We start from the raw sequence: 18,549 nt of genomic DNA, 5'->3' as shown, positions 1-18,549 counted from the left end.
GCTGAGACAGGAGGGGTCAGGAGACACTGTGGCCCCATCCGAGGACACCCCCGGACAGGGCCAAACAGGAAGGATATAACCCCACCCATTTTGCCAAAGCACAGCCCCCACACCATTAGAGGGATATCTTCAACCACCAACTTACCACCCTGAGACAAGGCTGAGTATAGCCCACAAAGATCTCCGCCACGGCACAACCCAAGGGGGGGGCGCCAACCCAGACAGGATGATCACATCAGTGACTCAACCCACTCAGGTGACGCACCCCTCCCAGAAACGGTATGAGAGAGACCAAGTAAGCCAGTGACTCAGCCCCTGTAATAGGGTTAGAGGCAGAGAATCCCAGTGGAAAGAGGGGAACCGGCCAGGCAGAGACAGCAAGTGCGGTTCGTTGCTCCAGAGCCTTTCCGTTCACCTTCCCACTCCTGAGCCAGACTACACTCAATCATATGACCCACTGAAGAGATGAGTCTTCAGTAAAGACTTAAAGGTTGAGACCGAGTTTGCGTCTCTGACATGGGTAGGCAGACCGTTCCATAAAAATTGAGCTCTATAGGAGAAAGCCCTGCCTCCAGCTGTTTGCTTAGAAATTCTAGGGACAATTAGGAGGCCTGCGTCTTGTGACCGTAGCGTATGTGTAGGTATGTACGGCAGGACCAAATCAGAGAAACAGGTAGGAGCAAGCCCGTGTAATGCTTTGCAGGTTAGCAGTAAAACCTTGAAATCAGCCCTTGCTTTGACAGGAAGCCAGTGTAGTGAGGCTAGCACTGGAGTAATATGATCAAATTTTTGGGTTCTAGTCAGGATTCTAGCAGCCGTATTTAGCACTAACTGAAGTTTATTTAGTGCTTTATCCAGGTAGCCGGAAAGTAGAGCATTGCAGTAGTCTAACCTAGAAGTGACAAAAGCATGGATAAATTTTTCTGCATCATTTTTGGATAGAAAGTTTCTGATTTTTGCAATGTTACGTAGATGGAAAAAAGCTGTCCTTGAAATGGTCTTGATATGTTCTTCAAAAGAGAGATCCGGGTCCAGAGTAACGCCGAGGTCCTTCACAGTTTTATTTGAGACGACTGTACAACCATTAAGATTAATTGTCAGATTCAACAGAAGATCTCTTTGTTTCATGGGACCCAGAACAAGCATCTCTGTTTTGTCCGAGTTTAAAAGTAGAAAGTTTGCAGCCATCCACTTCCTTATGTCTGAAACACATGCTTCTAGCGAGGGCAATTTTGGGACTTCATCATGTTTCATTGAAATGTACATTTGTATGTCATCCGCATAGCAGTTAAAGTTAACATTATGTTTTCGAATGACATCCCCAAGAGGTAAAATATATAGTGAAAACAATAGTGGTCCTAAAACGAAACCTTGAGGAACACCGAAATGTACAGTTGATTTGTCAGAGGACAAACCATTCACAGAGACAAACCGATATCTTTCCGACAGATAAGATCTAAACCAGGCCAGAACTTGTCCGTGTAGACCAATTTGGGTTTCCAATCTCTCCAAAAGAATGTGGTGATCGATGGTATCAAAAGCAGCACTAAGGTCTAGGAGCACGAGGACAGATGCAGAGCCTCGGTCTGATGCCATTAAAAGGTAATTTACCACCTTCACAAGTGCAGTCTCAGTGCTATGATGGGGTCTAAAACCAGACTGAAGCATTTCGTATACATTGTTTGTCTTCAGGAAGGCAGTGAGTTGCTGCGCAACAGCCTTTTCTAAAACGTTTGAGAGGAATGGAAGATTTGATATAGGCCGATAGTTTTTTATATTTTCTGGGTCAAGGTTTGGCTATTTCAAGAGAGGCTTTATTAATGCCACTTTTAGTGAGTTTGGTACACATCCGGTGGATAAAGAGCCGTTTATTATGTTCAACATAGGAGGGCCAAGCACAGGAAGCAGCACTTTCAGTAGTTTAGTTGGAATAGGGTCCAGTATGCAGCTTGAAGGTTTAGAGGCCATGATTATTTTCATCATTGTGTCAAGAGATATAATACTAAAACACTTGAGCGTCTCTCTTGATCCTAGGTCCTGGCAGAGTTGTGCAGACTCAGGACAACTGAGCTTTGAATGAATATGCAGATTTAAAGAGGAGTCCGTAATTTGCTTTCTAATAATCATGATCTTTTCCTCAAAGAAGTTCATGAATTTATCACTGCTAAAGTGAAAGTCATGAATGCTGCTTTTTAGTTAGCTTTGCGACATTATCAAAAAGGAATTTCAGATTGTTCTTATTTTCCTCAATTAAGTTAGAAAAATAGGATTCTTTTAAAGAAGACATTCTTTTAAAAAGTATACTCGGTCATAACAGACTTTATATGGGCTGTCAGGTATGCATAAATGGCTGTAAGGGAGTCAGGTGCAGGAGAGCAGATATTGGGTAGCCAACGGAGCTTTTTATTTAGGCGAACCAAAAGCACACGGCAAAGTAAACACGAAATAACAATACAAGTTATACAGACTAATACAGACTAACGTGCGCATAACATGAAACAGAATAAACAATACCACATTAAGACATGGGGGAAACAGAGGGTTAAATACACAACACATACTGAGGGAATTGAGAACAAGGTGTGTGGGAAAACAAGACAAGACATATGGAAAATGAAAAATGGATCGGCGATGGCTAGAAGACCGGCGACGTAGACCTCCGAGCACCGCCCGAACAAGGAGAGGCATGGACTTCGTGACAGTACGTGTCCCTTACCTACACAGAGCTGAAAAGGGATTTATCTTGCCACATGTTTTACACACAAAATTGAATGCAGGACAACTCTTTGGTTTGTGTCTTTTTCCACAAGTCTTTGTCTGCTGCTCTCTGGTTGCTTAACATGGCGGGCCTTTTGTCCCATAGCCACCAGCTGACCACTGACGCAATGTTGTCGTTCACGCTCATTTTTCAAAATAAAAGCCTGAAACTATGTCTTGTGACTGTAGACACATCAATGCTCAATAGGGAGGCATAGGAACGCAAAAGGTTTCAAAATAAGAGTCACTTCCTGATTGGATTTATCTCAGGTTTTCGCCTGCAATATCAGTTCTGTTAAACTCACAGACAATATTTTTACAGTTTTGGAAACTTTAGAGTGTTTTCTATCCTAAGCTGTAATTTATATGCATATTCTAGCATCTTGTCCTGAGAAATAGCCCGTTTACTTTGGGAACGTTATTTTTCCAAAAATGAAAATACTGCCCCCTAGTCTCAAGAGGTTAAACCACTAACTGCACTTGCTTCCTGACTCCCTGCGTCTATGTTACAGAATATTGCCTCACAAAATGGAAGCAGCAGCCAACCAAGACATCTCCCAGATGGTCGGCGAACAGGGAGACCAACTTCGCCAACACCACGATCAGCTGGCACAACTGGGGACAGCGAATGATGAGGTCCTCTGCATTCTTCATCATCAAGATCTTCCCCAAGGGGAATCACCCCCAACCCCAGACAATTCAGCAGTTTGCCCAGGTCAGCGATGCCCATTTGTCCCTGTCAGACAAATATAATGGGACTCCATACAAATGCCATGGCTCCCTCTATTTTTCTCTTCAAAAATAGAGGGAGCCCCCACCCCCGAGAGGTCCAAGGTTGCCACGGTTATTTCCCTGTTCCCCATGGGATACGACCATCTGGGAGAGAGGAGAGGAGGAGCTGGATACCTATGGAAGGTTCATGGCTCTGTTCAGATGAGTTCTCGATCATCCACCGGAGGGCAGAGAGGGGGTGAGTGGCTACTCCAACTATGGTAGGAAGACCAGACTGCTGCGCAGTACGCCCTCACATTTTGTACAGTGGCTGCATCCAGTGAATGGAATGAGCCGGCGCTCCGCACCTTGTTCAGAAGTGGATTGGGTGAGGAGATCCAGTCGGAGCTGGCATGCCGAGACAACACTCTCTCATTGGATGCACTCATCACGATGGCCACCCATCTGAATAACCTCCTCCAGAAGTGTCGGCATTCCCGTCGCCTCCTTCCCTTCTTTTGACCTGGAGGTTTACCAGGATCTCTGGGAGGTTTTGTCCAAGACTTGTGCCACTTGTCTCCCTCCTCATCTCCCCTGGGACTGTACCATCGACCTGCTAACAGACTCTGCGCCTCAGCACAGCCACATCTACCCCCTGTCGGTGGCTGAAACCAAGGGATGCGTACATCCAGGAGGCTCTCTAACAGGGTTTCATCCTCCCATCCATCTCCCCTGCGCGGGCTGGTTTCTTCTTCGTGGCCAAGAAAGGGGGGGGGGTCTTCATCTGTGTATTGACTACAGAGGTCTCAATGCCATCGCCACCAAGCACCACTATTGAACAGCTCTGCGGGGCCCTTTTTTTTACCAAGCTGGACCTGCGGAGTGCCTACAATTTGATCTGCATCCAGGAGGGACATGAATGGAAGATGACCTTCAGCACTATGTACTTTGTGATGCCTTATGGTTTAGCCAATGCTCCGTCGGTGTTCCAGGCATTCGTGAACGAGGTGTTTTGGGACATGCTTGGGCGCCAGGTGGTCATGTATATTGCCGACATCCTGCTCTACTCAGCCACCTTGGAGGAGCACATTGCCCATGACCGAGTAGTCCTGGGATGCCTCATGGAGAACCATCTGTACTTTAAAGCGGAGAAGTCCCAACCACCATAAAGGGACTACAACAGTTTGTGGGGCTGTTCCAGAGGGTCAATGAGGTAACATAATTTGCATTAACTACCGGATCTCACCATCTTTTAATGTTTCCTTCCTCAGGTGATTCCTGGTTCCCTGGCTGATGCTGTTCCCCACGACCCCCCCCCGCTTATGTCTTCAGATCACTCCAGGACTCCCGACGTCGTGGGGGTCGGCTTCAGTACCTGGTGGACTGGGAGGGGTACGGTCCAGAGAACGGTGCTGGGTTCCGGTGGATGACAGTCTAGATCCCAACATCAATTACACCTTCGCTGTCTAGACCGTTCCGCTCCTAGCCCTCGGGGCCATCCTCCTGGTTGACGTTGTGTGTGTGTGTGTGGGGGGGGGGGGGGGGTGTACTGTCACATTTACTCCTGCTCCCCCTCTGCAGCGCTCAACGTCGCCGGTCTACTAACGACCGGTCCTGGCAATCCTTCGTTACACACACCTGGCAACCCTCATTATGCACACGTGCGCCACATCATGAGGCACACCTGAACTCCATCACTACCCTGATTACTTCCCCTTTATCTAGCACTCCTTTGTTGTCACCCACCAGGCAATATTGTTCATGTTTCCATGTTAGATGCCTCTCTTGTTTTGTATTGTTCCATGTTCTTCGCCATTAAACTCACTAACTGCACTTGCTTCCTGAATCCCTGCGTCTACATTACAAAGACCCTGCAAGTGTATGTAGGATGTGGTGATTTGTGTGCTCTGGTGTCCTTTGTCAATGAAGGCTCGACAGCAAGACAGATAAAAGGTCTTAGTCCATCTTTTGTGGCAAAGGATGATGTCAAAAGCGGGCAGGTGTAAATACTGATTGACATACATGAAAGTGCCATGGCCTCTTGGAGCTGTGGCTTTGAGAAGCCTGTATGTCTCCAATTTAGATTTTTACGTGTGCCTTACATTCTGAAACTCATTTCCATAACTTTAACCAGGCCAAAAAAACAATAAACATTTGATGACCTTTCCAGGATTTTCATGACCATACGAACCCTGGATTTGACAACTTGAAACAGCGCATCGTGCTCATTCTCAAGGTGTGCATTCTTAATCTCGAACAGCCTCCTAGCCACTGTGTGTGAATCCGGGCCGATGATAGGCTACTTTGTTTTATAGAGGAGTCAGTACACAGTTCCCCAAAAAATAGAGCTACGCCCCAAGTTAAGCACTTGTTAGTGAAACATAGGGTATGTTAAGTCCCAAAAAGCTGGACAGCTCTGAAATTAGAGCATTGATTGTGTCAGGTAAAATCACAGAGACAGTGGTAGACAATGGAGATGTCCGAGATCTACACCAATGATGAGTTTGGCGTTGACAATAATGGGGCTGCAGAACGGGTTGAGAATCTTATACCAATGAAGATGGTATAACTTCTTTATATCAATTCTCATGACTCCAAAAGCAAGGAAAATGATTTCACCCCGAAGAGCAGACCATGGGCTAAAAACCCAGGTACTGAGAGTTCAGAGAGGAGACTGCTGCAGTGTATCTTGTACTTCTGTGTCTTCTCCTACTGACTGGGATCATAGGCCTCTGTGTGACTATAATGAAGTGATGGGCAGTTTTGAGGAGAACATCTTAGTTTATAAAACCAACTCCTCAACAGAAAGAGACCAGTTCCAGACCAGGTACAATGCCGTGACTAAAGAGAGAGACCAACCCCAGGCATAGAGAGAATATCTCCAGGCAAAGCTCACTGTGCTAGAACAATGTGTAAAATAGGGATGGGGGTATTACAAGTCCAGTTTGTACTTCATCTCTACAAAGAAGAAAACCTGGGAAGAGAGCAGATAGGACTGTCTGAGAAGAGGAGCAGACCTGGTGATCATAAACAGTAGAGAAGAACAGGTCTAGAATTGACCCTTCGCTCAGCCCTGTCCCAGAATTTTGGGCAACCAATTGCAACGCTCCAATAGATAGTTAATTTTTTTATTTCACCTTTATTTAACCAGGTAGGCAAGTTGAGAACAAGTTCTCATTTACAATTGCGACCTGGCCAAGATAAAGCAAAGCAGTTCGACACATACAACGACACAGAGTTACACATGGAGTAAAACAAACATACAGTCAATAATACAGAATAAACAAGTCTATATACGATGTGAGCAAATGAGGTGAGATAAGGGAGGTAAAGGCAAAAAAGGCCATGGTGGCAAAGTAAATACAATATAGCAAGTAAAACACTGGAATGGTAGATTTGCAGTGGAAGAATGTGCAAAGTAGAAATAAAAATAATGGGGTGTAAAGGAGCAAAATAAATAAATAAATACAGTAGGGAAAGAGGTAATTGTTTGGGCTAAATTATAGGTGGGCTATGTACAGGTGCAGTAATCTGTGAGCTGCTCTGACAGTTGGTGCTTAAAGCTAGTGAGGGAGATAAGTGTTTCCAGTTTCAGAGATTTTTGTAGTTCGTTCCAGTCATTGACAGCAGAGAACTGGAAGGAGAGGCGGCCAAAGAAAGAATTGGTTTTGGGGGTGACCAGAGAGATATACCTGCTGGAGCGCGTGCTACAGGTGGGTGATGCTATGGTGACCAGCGAGCTGAGATAAGGGGGGACTTTACCTAGCAGGGTCTTGTAGATGACATGGAGCCAGTGGGTTTGGCGACGAGTATGAAGCGAGGACCAGCCAACGAGAGCGTACAGGTGGCAATGATGGGTAGTATATGGGGCTTTGGTGACAAAACAGATTGCACTGTGATAGACTGCATCCAATTTGTTGAGTAGGGTATTGGAGGCTATTTTGTAAATGACATCGCCAAAGTCGAGGATTGGTAGGATGGTCAGTTTTACAAGGGTATGTTCGGCAGCATGAGTGAAGGATGCTTTGTTGCGAAATAGGAAGCCAATTCTAGACTTAACTTTGGATTGGAGATGTTTGATGTGGGTCTGGAAGGAGGGTTTAAAGTCTAACCAGACACCTAGGTATTTGTAGTTGTCCACGTATTCTAAGTCAGAGCCGTCCAGAGTAGTGATGTTGGACAGGCGGGCAGGTGCAGGCAGCGATCGGTTGAAGAGCATGCATTTAGTTTTACTTGTATTTAAGAGCAATTGGAGGCCACGAAAGGAGAGTTGTATGGCATTGAAGCTTGCCTGGAGGGTTGTTAACACAGTGTCCAAAGAAGGGCCAGAAGTATACAGAATGGTGTTGTCTGCGTAGAGGTGGATCAGAGACTCACCAGCAGCAAGAGCGACATCATTGATGTATACAGAGAAGTAACGGTCATCAAGTCCAAAAACTTGGACAAGCTCACTTAAATCGCATGAAAGCCGGTGAGGGAAATGACAAAAAACTGAGAGTTTTCTTTAAAAAATAAATGTTTAAATGGCTGAATAATTGAACAGTGTACCAGGAGTACTTGCTACTGTGGTTCCTGAAATGCAGAGGCTCTTATTATACTTTTGTTACATTGTTTGCTAGATCAACTGGTTTGCAAGCGCTCATTCTCATTGACCACCAAACGTTGCTAACGCTAGCTAGCTAGCCACTAAATCTAACTTGTTTTCTCAAAATGTGTTAGCTAGCTAATTTACCAGTTTAATTGACTAATTCCCAGCTGCTGTTAGTTCCAAACGTAATTATAGCTTTGACTGCATGCTGACAGAGGCATTTTGTGGCTAGCTACAAAGTTACAAGTTAAAAACCTAATTTGACCAGTTTACCATACCCAATAGTTTCCTAATTATCAATGGGTAGTCTGTGTTTAATATCATTATTTATTAGAAACACAGTTTGGGATCATTGTGAGAGGATTTCGCCAGTGGTTGAATGGGAAATTAGGATTCCTGGGAAAATCTAACCAAGGGGGGAGGGGCTTAGCGAAGGGTCAATTGGGTGGACAGCACATCACTGACCAGAGGGTACTGGTGGAGAGGACAGCCTGATTGGGGCATGGAGGATTGTGCTGCACGATGGTCTGATGTTTCTACCCCAGAGGAGAGTTGGTATGCTGCAGCGTGCAAACAGATTGCACTTTTGAATATGTCATAAAATGGCCTACCTGTCACTGAACTGTAACCAAAATAATCCATTACAGCAAATTATGGCTCTGTCACGTTTATATACAGTACAATAATGCTGCACCAATTTTTGTGTTTTATTATACAATTATTATGAATTTCTGAAATAGTATGTCTTTGTTTTTACTGTATTCAACTCTTGGAAAGACATCCAAATAATCTTAATTTTTCAATAAACAACTGTTTCATACACAAATTGAGTTTGGAATCTTCTCAGATTTTCTTTCTTCTCCTACATATGTTATCTGGTAAGTAGTGGAGATTTCCATTCTCAGCGTACCCTCTCTTTCCTACCCTCCCATGCAGTCAACTGACTTCAATTAGTTTTGACTGTACCATTCCGTAGCCCATGATCCTGCACTCCATTGGTAATAGCCACACGTCTCTAAGCGGCCGGTCCTCCATTAGTGACACTGATTAACCCCAGAGTGTCTGTCCACTCTTCAGCTGATGGGGCCGGACAGGGGATGTCCTGGAATCAGGGCGGCCGGGCAGCGAGGGAGACCAGCAGCTTTGTTAAAATGTATGAGTTTTATCACATCTCATTGAGGCCTCTTCATTGTCTGATTGAAACAGAGCCCTATAATAGTGCTATTGGATGAGATTTGGTATTTCCATTTTCACCGAGGTGTTGACCACCAGACTGCCAATTTGGAAAATAAAAAAATTGGCTTGCTCAAATGTGTTCCCTCCTCATAGCATATGGCTCGATTCTACTACAGAGAAGCAGAGAGGATAGCGTTTACACTTGTAGGGGAAAGAAAAGTGTTCTGAAGTGTCTTCGGGATGTTTTTGAAGCAAGAAAAATGGAGGTCTTGTTTTTTTGCATATTGCAGAAATAATAAGCATGCTAACAAACCTCAATGCAAGAGGATTTTATGAGATTTGATAGTTTGAAAGATCCAACTTTTGACACCAATGTAGTGACACCAAGTCAGAGTATGTTATCAATCTTATGATCCATAACATTATAGGGTTATTAAGGCTATCAGGTTATAAAGGCTATCACGGTTAGCATATTACAAGCTCACACAAGTTCTTGCCGCATATCTATTCATTTTGATCTATGAAGAATTTGTCTTCACGCGCCAACAAGGCCAGGTGAGAGTTACAGTATCCATTTAAATATCTTGGCAGTTAAGTCCAAAAAGAAGTGCTAGGACTGAGCTATGGAAACTTAATGAAATACACAAAAAAAAAGTTTATCTTACAATACATTTCTACAGTGTTCTGCACATGTTTAAACGGATGGCTTTCGATCAACCAATTTTAATCTTCTTTAATGTTGTCAATTACATAATGCAGCTGGCTGCATTTACCAACAGAACCTATGACATTATATTACCTGGACTGGCTGAGTTTGAAAGGCGACCCACACAAAAGTGAGGGCTGGGAGAGAGAGTATGAAGGTTTTTACTTATTTTCTGAGATGGAGTAGGGTGATGGAATTTCCTGAGCTATCCAATCAGAAGATTGAATGCCTTGGAGTCCTTGGGACAAACAAGTGCCAGTAATTGAGTTGGTTCCGTTCGAGACAGTGGCAGTTTGGGTAGGAGGCTTACTCGTTCTCCCTCTATCTCCCATTCTCTTCCTCTCTTTCTCCCCTTCCCCTCCCTCCAGGGGTGGACTTAGTGATTTGGTGGCCCTAGGCAGAGGCCAGTCTGAGAAATGCGTATTGTATCCTAATAGAGCCTAAGGGCCCGGGGCTTGGTTTCTACGAAGCTACCCTTGTCGAGAACCAGGCTTCTCTAATACAGGTAAGCTTGGGGAAGTTCATGGGGGAAAAAATAGCGAAATAATAGCGAAATAAGGGTGGCAAACCAGTGTAAATCAGTGACGCCTCGCTAAATGTCAAACCAATCAATTGCCTTGCTTGGGCGGAGCACCTACAGTGCTCATCAGATTAGTGTAGTAGGTGCAACAGACGATTCTTTTACAGTCTATGGTGAGAATAGCAGATTAAAACACCATCAAAATATTTTGATGTTGATAATGTCTATAGAGCACACCTCTGACAAAACAGAATTTAATTGAATTTTCTGCAATGTTGCAACCCTTACAAAAAAGTCATTGGTCATGCATTGGTCATGCTGCCAGAAGCACCTTCATTCATACATTTTCTGAATAAATAAATACGATGTAAAAAAAAGTTGTTTACAGTTAAGTTAAGCGGGTCAACCCTTTCTAAATAGTTATGCACCTCAAGTTTTCTGTTTGTTTTGTTTTATTTCTTGTTTGTTTCACAATAAACAATATTTTCTATCTTCAAAGTGGTAGGCATGTTCTGTAAATCAAATGATACAACCCCCAAAACATTTATTTTAATTGAAAGGCAACAAAAGAGGAAAAATGCCAAGGGGGGTAAATACTTTTGCTAGCCACTGTAGTAAACTGTACACACGTACATTTGTGGGTTTCCTTCTCAACTGGCATGTCAAACCCTGACCCTCAAGTGAAAAACACACATCCAGAAAGGGCTGAAGGAAATAATTAATTCTGTATTTTGTATTTCTTTGTACCATCATCTTTGAAAAGCAAGAGAAATGCCAAAATGTATTATTCAAGCCCAGGTGCAATTTATATTTTGGGCAATCGATGGCAGCAGTGTATGTGCAAAGTTTTAGACTGATCCAATGAACCATTGTATTTCTGTTCAAAATGTTGTATCAAGACTGCGCAAATGTGTTTATTAATAACTTTTCATGTTCAAAACTGTGCACTCTCCTCAAACAATAGCATGATATTCTTTCACTGAAATAGCCACCGTAAATTGGACCATGCAGTTAGAATAATAAGAATTTAAGCTTTCTGCCAATGTCAGATATGTCTATGTCCTGGGAAATGTTCTTGTTACTTACAAGCTCATGCTAATCGTATTAGCCTACATTAGCGCAACCGTCCCGCAGGGGATCCACCAATCCTGAATAAGTTTAACACTATTTTGGTTACTACATGATTCCATATGTGTTATTTCATCATTTTGATTTCTTCACTATTATTCAACAATGTAGAAAATAGTAGAAAATAAAGTAAAACCCTTGCATGTGTAGGTGTGTCCAAACTTTTGATTGGTACTGTACATATATACTTATCAGAAATACCCCAATTTATCAGGAATACGCATAATGACAAATTGAAAACAGATTTTAAGAATTGTTTGGAAATGTATTGAAAATAAAAAAACTGAAATATGCTATGAGTCTCAAAATTGAGCTCAGGTGCATCCTGTTTCCATTGATCATCCTTGAGATGTTTCTGCAACTTGACATGTGGTAAATTCAATTGATAGGACATGATTTGGAAAGGTCCCACAGTTGACAGTGCATGTCATAACACAAATCAAGCCATGAAGTGGAGAAGGAATTGTCGGTAGAGCTCCGACAATGTGTGTCAAGTCACAGATATGGGGAAGGGTACAAAAAAATGTCTGCAGCATTGAAGATCCCCAAGAACACAGTGGCCTCCATCATTCTTAAATGGAAGAAGTTTGGAACAACCGACTCATCCTAGAGCTGGCCTCCCGGACAAACTGACCAATCGGTGGAGAAGGGTCTTGGTCAGGGAGGTGACCAAGACCACAATGGTCACTCTGACAGAGCTCCAGAGTTCCTCTGTGGAGATGGGAGAACCTTCCAGATGGTCAACCATCTCTGCATCACTCCACCAATCAGGCATTTAGGGTAGAGTGGCCAAACGGAAGCCACTCCTCAGTAAAAAGCATAGGACAGCCTGTTTCGAGTAAAGTACAGAGAGCAAAAGTACAGAGAGGTCCATGATGAAAATCTGCTCCAGAGCGCTCAGGATCTCAGACTGGGATGACGGTTCACCTTCCAACAGTACAACGACCCTATGCACACAGCCAAGACAACGCAAGAGTGGCTTCGGGACAAATCTCTGAATGTCCTTGAGTGGCCCAGCCAGAGCCCAGACTTGAACTTGATCAAACGTCTCTGGAGAGACCTGAAAATAGCTGTGTAGCAACGCCCCCATCCAAGCGGACAGCGCTAGAGAGGATCTGCAGAGAAGAATGGGAGAAACTCCCCAAATAGTGTCGTAAGCTTGTTGTGTCATACCCAAGAAGACTCTAGGTTCTAATTGCTGCCAAAGGTGCATCAACAAAGTACTGAGTAAATGGTCTGAATACTTATGTAAATGTGATATTTCAGTTTTGGATTTGTAATAAATTTGCAAACATTTCTAAAAACCTGTTTTAGCTTTGACATGAAAATTACAATCTATTGTGTATAGATTGATGAGAAAACAAAACAACATTTAATCAATTTTAGAAGATGGCTGTAATGTAACAAAATGTGGGAAAAGACAAGGGGTCTGAATACATACAGTGGGGGAAAAAAGTATTTAGTCAGCCACAGATTGTGCAAGTTCTCCCACTTAAAAAGATTAGAGAGGCCTGTAATTTTCATCATAGGTACACTTCAACTATGACAGACAAAATGAGAGAAAGAGCAAGAGTTTTATTGCATGTACATTGACTTGGCTAATGATGGGAACAGAATAGGAGTGGAATGGGTCATGTGACAGCCTACACAAACCTCGTAAAAAATGTCAGTTTCCATGGTTGCCATGGCTATACTCGCCGATAGCAGATGTATCTAAGCAGGAAAAGCAAACAACTGAGGAATTGGGGTCTCCTGCCTTTTCTTCCCCTCCTCTCACAGTGACTTGCATTGTCACCCTATATTCCTCTCCTCTCTTTCACTGTCAATCTCTCTCTCTACCCCACCAACCCTCTCTTTCTCTCTACCACTCTTTCAACTTTCCCATCTTCTATGTTCTCTCAAGGATGGCTGCTTTGCCAATCATGACCTGTTTGCATATTGCTGCTGCGCCGTCCACTGACTGATCGACAGTGACAACCAGAGCGGGCTTTGCCAGCCAGTGCTCATAAACTTCAAATTACACACTTGAAAAATACATTTTCTGCCTCTCTGACAAGCCTTATTGCTAACTAATTTGCTAAATTGAGATAAGACCGTTCCTAAAGGGGCATAACATTTTATTAAATTCAAAGACAAAAGGGTACATTTAAGTTTGAAAAATACAAGGGGACCAGTATTGACCTCAGTCTAGTTGATTACATTATGTGCAATGATTATACTGCTTGTGTCCTATAACCTATAGGTGGATCAAGTTAATTATTTCCTAACACAAAACCTGCAAAGCCATCCAATATATGTATATTTCCACAATGTTTAGATTGAGTGAATGTATTTTTTCCCCAAATTAAATTCAAATCTAAGACGCAGTATATACTGTAGAAATGCAGTCTTCATGTACTAGGTTAGCACTCTTGATTTGTTAAACTTACTGTGTGCTGCACAGTAACTACAGTGTAACCTCAAATACAGAGCTGTGGAGTACGAGCTAATGAGAGCAGATGGAAAATAAATTAATACCTTTAGTTGTTTCCATGGCATCAAAATTTGACATTTAAAGTAAGAGCACCTATTCAAACTGTGTTAATAGCTATCATGTTTTTTTTTAAACACTTTACTTGTAGTCTGCATCTTGATTGAGATCTTAAATCTGAACTTTTTCATCAAAAGTATAATGTAGTACATTTAGAATAAAGTGTTTCATGTCACACCAAGATATGCTGGGTAGTGGGTGCACACTGAACCAGAAAAAGTTGAAGATTCTTGTCCATCGTATGAGGCCCTGCTAGACTGACTATCGGTTTTACTGGAGGCTACTTATATGGCTGCAGTACGGGGAAGAAAACGATAACTTTAAGCTGATTGAAGTGAAACTGAATCAACAAGTTGACTTGATTCATCAATGTCTAAATAATGTTGAAATACACTGCCTTCAGAAAGTATTCACACCCCTTGACTTTTTTCCACATTATGTTGTGTTACAGCCTGAATTTAAAAATCATTAATTGAGATTTTGTGTCACTGGCCAACAAACAATAGCCCATAATGTCAAAATGGAATTATGTTTTTTTTTAAATGTTTGAGTCAAGTATTCAACCACTTTGTAATGGCAAGCCTAAATAAGTTCAGAAGTAAAACTGTGATTAACAAGTCACATAAGTTGCAATAGTGTTTAACATGATATTTGAATCTCTCATCTCTGTACCCCACACATACAATTATCTGTAAGGTCCCTCATTCAGGCAGTGAATTTCAAACAGAGATTCAAGATTTTCCAATGCTTTACAAAGAAGGGCACCTATTGGTAGATGGGTAATAAAAAAAGCAAACATTGAATATTCCTTTGAGCATGGTGAACTTATTAATTACACTTTGAATGGTGTATCAATACAACCAGTCACTGCAAAGTTACAGGCATCCTTCCTAACTCAGTTGCTAGAGTGTATAGAGAGGGATGCTATGTTAGCTAGCTGACTATCCAACACAACACTGGAACTCTTCCAAGTTAAGGTAAGCTTTTGGTTTTATAGATTTATTGCCACCGGGGCCCGCCGGTGTAACTGTTTACTGACTATACACTGTAACGTGACTGCATTGTAACGGAGGAGGAGTAGTAGGAAGGATCGGAGGATCAATGCGCAGCGTGGTAAATGTTCATGATATTTATTATAACTCAGAACACTAAAGAATAAAACAACAAAGAGAACGAAATTAAACCGAAACAGTCCTGTACGGTGAATACACAAAAAACACACAACAGAAAATAATCACCCACAACTCAAAGGTGAAACCAGGCTACCTAAGTATGTTTCTCAATCAGGGACAACGATTGACAGCTGCTTCTGATTGAGAACCATACCAGGCCAAACACAGAAATCCCAAATTATAGAAAAAGGACAGACTGCACACCCCAACTCACGCCCTGACCATACTAAAACAAAGACAAAACAAAGGAACTAAGGTCAGAACGTGACATGCATAAATGTATTGGGTTTACTAAGGCATTAGTTAATATGGGGACAACGATGTAGGCTGTGTGTAGCGGTTATGACATGGTTTAGCTTGGAAATGTTTTTTTTCTCCTGGTCACATGCAGCTGATGTGTTGTTCATTGAAGTTCACAAACGAAAGGAAAAGGTGAGAGGAGGAAAGTGCATAGAGGCGAGAAGGAATACAACGTGGCTGCTATGAAAGTGAACTGCGTTTATGTGTGATCAGGGGGTATTAACTCTGCGGATTTTGTTGAAAAACATTTCTTAAACGGAAGCAAATGAAAAGGGATAAAAATACCTAAATTTGTCCAATAGAAACTCTTGTTTGCAGCTGTTGGGCTAATGATTACACCCTAGGTAAGCAAGTTGCAAGTAAGACTGACAGGCGGTATTGAATGTGTCACTGTCTGTCCACGTGTCACTGTCTGTCATCTCAAATGTTTCTCTAAACCTCTGTGCACCTACATTGTAAACTTTATTTCATTGGCTAGGTTGTAGCAACCTCATGATGGGTATAGGCAACATTCAAGCATCATGTAGTAGCCTAAACCTATTGATTGTACATTGAACTGGGTGAATGGAATATGAATGACAGTCATCCAACATTCTGTATTAGAAATAAGGTCATGCTCATGAAAAAACAAATCGTCCTCCCTCATAATAAACGGCACTGACCGCCACTGATTGACTCAGTGATGTGAATACTTATGTAAATTAAATATTTCTGTATTTCATTTTCAATACATTTGCAAACATTTTTTTTAAACAAGTAGAGATTTAAAAAAAAATCTATTTCAAATTCAGGCTGTAACGCAACAAAATGTGGAATAAATTAAGGGGTATAAATATTTTCTGAAGGCACTGCAGGGTGGATTCTTGGTCTAGAGATCTAGTATTAATTTATTTCATCAATTTTATTCAGATTGGCGTAGAGAAAACAAATATTATGATATTCAAATAGGTAGTTATCATGCATTATGTGGCTTATCATATATTAATCATTATGCACATCATTATGTCAGAATAATAGTTTAGTAATGACTTCATCATGCTTTTCCAGTTCATTGGCTCACATAATCTTCCTTTGCAGGGAACAGGAGGATAAATTACTTTCAGAATGAAACCAAATCTCATTATAAGTGTTTGCTAAATAACAATAGCCAGAACGATTAAATTATAACTCTACCCCACAGCCTTCAGATAGGGAAACTTGAAATCGAAGCTCGTGATTGCATTGTTTTTGACACATTAAACAGAAAATCGGAGGTAAAATTGCCTTCAAATAAGATGAAAGACTAATGTGTTTGTGGTGTTGAGTAGTCAGGTTTAGAGCTATGCTTGGTTGCATGCAAAGTACTGTAGTACTAGTGATGTGTTGGGAGACAGAGAGTCCTTGAGAATATGGCCGGCAGTGCACAGTATGCGTAAACTATAAAGCCTAATTCCACGGTTGGGATTCACTTCAAATATTTTTAAGATGCAGTGGCTTAAAGAGCGACTGCCTTTACAAAGTAATCAATCCCTTTGAAGACAGACAGCATCGATATGAGTCAGAAACAGTTATTCTAGTGTCAAAATTGACTACAAAGTGTAAATAGGATCATTTTGGTCATAGTCTGTCTTGGAACATCCATGCATCGCAACGGGTAAATGAAGGTTGGGTTTGGATTTGATGATGTTCATTTGCCCACTAACATGGGGTGAACAGCTGCGGTGATTTTTCTCTATCCAATAGCACAGACAGTGAGACAGACCTGCCCAGCAGCTCCGACTTTGTTAACACGTCGCACATTTATCTCTTGAGAAATACTGTACTAAACACTATAGTTAGAGATGAAATTGCGCAACTAAAACGTCCTCTGCAAAAACGTCAACATTTATGACAGATTTCTTGAGTTATCTTTGATTCATTCTGGGGATTTTGAGGATGTGAAATAGGCTTCCGTGTCTACAGTGTCTCATAGGGGGCCACACATCATTAACCAAACACAGAATCGGTCAGGAAACACACCTCCAAGACTGAAATCTCGTTTTTCTAATGAACAACAACAAAAAAACACATGTGCAATCGTTCAGTGTTCAGTGGCTCTTTAAACGTCCACAATATATATTTTAGTACCAAGGAATGTGTTAGTCTCAAGCAGCTTTGGAACTGGGCTGGCCATAACCTACAGTGCAGCATATAAAGCCTTATGAGAAACTGTGTTGTAAAATAATGTTTTAGGAAAAGCTAGCTGTGCTAGATCCTCGGGCAAAATACAGTAAATGATCATCATTGTGAAAGAATGTGCATGACTCTAGGCTAGTGATCATGAACTCTTTGTCTCCTCTATAGTTGGAGGCCTTATTCACATGCACCTCATATTTATTTTAAAACCATACATTTTTCAGGGCTGGATTAAAGCCCTGTCAAAACTGGATATGATTTGTGGATATGCTGATGATTTCATATTCCATCTCGAAAGTGTTATGAATTATTCAAGGGCATCCAAAAAAAGAGCAGCCAAAGTTATGTTCATTTGCGGTTCCTTTAATATAGTTGGCTCATACTTTTGCTGTATTTTTCTCCCTGAGATGGCTCTAACTGAAATGACACAGTGAGGACTGAGAGTTGGTAAGGTGAAGGAGTGCTTGTTAATGCCCTGGAGAGCTGGCCTGCCTTCTTTTATCTCAAATGAGCAGATCAGAGTTCTGCTGATGGACTGCTGTCGGACTAGCTGACTGACTGGCTGGGAGGTATTCAGGCACGGCTAAATGTGTTTTAAGTGATCTTGCATATTCTGCTTGCATACAAATATACCCGTGTGTTTGTGTGTGTGTATGTGTATGAAGCATGAGTCATCACTCCAGAGAACACGTTTCCAATGCTCCAGAGTCCAATGGAGGTGAGCTTACCACCCCTCCAGCCGACGCTTTGGCAATGCGCATGGTAATCTTAGGCTTGTGTGCAGTTGCTCAGCCATGCAAACCCATT

The sequence above is a fragment of the Oncorhynchus clarkii genome, chromosome 17 (assembly GCF_045791955.1).
Source record: "Oncorhynchus clarkii lewisi isolate Uvic-CL-2024 chromosome 17, UVic_Ocla_1.0, whole genome shotgun sequence".
In the NCBI taxonomy this organism is placed as follows: Eukaryota; Metazoa; Chordata; class Actinopteri; order Salmoniformes; family Salmonidae; genus Oncorhynchus; species Oncorhynchus clarkii.
Note: the sequence above shows the minus strand (reverse complement) of the source record.